This window comes from Patella vulgata, chromosome 8, assembly GCF_932274485.2.
Source record: "Patella vulgata chromosome 8, xgPatVulg1.2, whole genome shotgun sequence".
Taxonomy (NCBI): Eukaryota; Metazoa; Mollusca; class Gastropoda; family Patellidae; genus Patella; species Patella vulgata.
In genome coordinates, this window is record NC_065886.2 from 37,502,121 (window position 1) to 37,504,126 (window position 2,006).

Consider the following 2,006-nt stretch of genomic DNA (forward strand, 5'->3'; position numbering starts at 1 on the left):
TTGAGATTTCGACCGAAACTGCCCGAATAAATGATTGCCCCTTATACGCAAATAGTGTAGAAGTATGTACTACCAAGTTTGTTGACCCTCTAGAAGTCAGAATTTTTATCTCATTTCAATGGAACTTAAAATATGTAGTTATACCCAAAGGATCTCGGTTCCTTTCGATATTCGCGCATTTCGAATGTAATTTCCTGGATAATGGCCCCTGATTGTTCGAAAAATAGCGGGGTTTTATAGCTTGTTGACTCTCTACAAGTCACAATGATCAAGTCGTATAGTCGTAGCTGCCGCGCCAATACCTGTAAATCGGGGAAAAAATCACAAAACATAACATGCTTCAATATGATGATGATTGAATGAAGAGCAGGTGGAAGACGAACTGAAATGGTCACCAATAGAGTGGAGCTACTCGATCACCATCGAATAAAAGATTGGAACACTGATAAGCTACTATCTTTCTTCATAGTTTTTGACGCATTTATGTTGGTCGCAACTCAGAAACCTATCTCGGTATCATGATCTCGTTGGAATCCAGCAATTGAAATGGCGGTGACAGTCTTTTGCCCAGGGATTCAAAATGAAATTGGGCTCAATCTCCTACTTTCCTTCACACAGTCGAGACTCATGAAAACATACATATGGATAGCGGCATTTCAGCTTGCACTTCATCTATATACTTTTAACTACCAGTGGCTGATTTATGTGCACGCTGGTGGGTACAGGGGTTAACCTTGCTTTTTCGTCCCAAGAGAACGACTAGATGGTTATCCATTGATAGTCCCCCCGTCCTTCACCTATTAAAAATGGACACCAGACTGGCGAATACGGCTGTACGTTCTAAATAGCCACCCGAAATAAAATAGCATTCGTTTGATATAACCCCAATTTTTTTTTTTCGAATATGGTTTAATACTTCCCATCCGAATTACATTAGGAAAACTAAACTTTGTGAAAACCAACATACCTCACGAAGTCTCCTTTTCCAGACTGAGTATCTTTATGACAAGTACTTAAATCGGTAGGTCTACGTTCAAAAATCAATAATTTCAACAAATATATATAATAAATAATATTTAAACAGGGAATCTTTTTTTTTCAAAGCAAAATGAAAAGCACCAATCAAAGGCTAAAAAATAACAGTAATAAATCCAATGCAAGAAAGATAATATGTCGATAAGGTTGTTAGCTATTGTATGATACGGGATCTAAATCCGCATTCAAAGTTTATCTGCAGTGGGCCACTTACTGTCACATTTCATTTCAATATAAGAACTTCCAGTTCGATGTGGATAAATCGTATTCAAAGGTAATTTAAAGGAGGGTCTATACCATCTATAAAGTATTAATCTGGTCTTACACATATTGATGAACCGTGCTCTATATAAGATTACTCATCATTTCCACAGAGCAAGCGGAATAATGTTTGTTTCTTCTAGGGCTGTCCACTCAAATTTTGTCAGATTAACATTCCTACCATGTTTGAAATAAACCCTCTTTCGCCACTTGACACACATGTCATGGACATTAATTCCAAGACGAATCGACTGGCGAGTCTAATTTGATAAACCAATCTGATCGGGAACATTGTTTATTTGACAAGGAGCAACTGGGAGAATTAAATAGCGCTAAAAATTCCGAAAAAAAACTGACCAAGGTAGCGCCCTTACGGGGCTTAATGGGCCGTAAAATCGTAGCACTATTCTGAATTGACTAGCCGAACAATCGCGCAGTAAATGTGGATAAATTGGCGATAATATACGCATAAATGAAATATGAGCGATTGAAACATTTGTCAAACGGATTAATGTTGTGTTTCTTTTTTTGATTTTACCAAAATTAAAAATATTTTAGCTTTTTCAAGTGGCACGTTTTAGAAGTCGCCAATTTTGAAGTGTATATAACTGGAATTAAGTCTTAAGCCCGATTCCCACTGGCAGCCACCAAATGCATTACCAGTAGATTGAACAGACAATATGCCATAAATATTATATAAACTATTAATT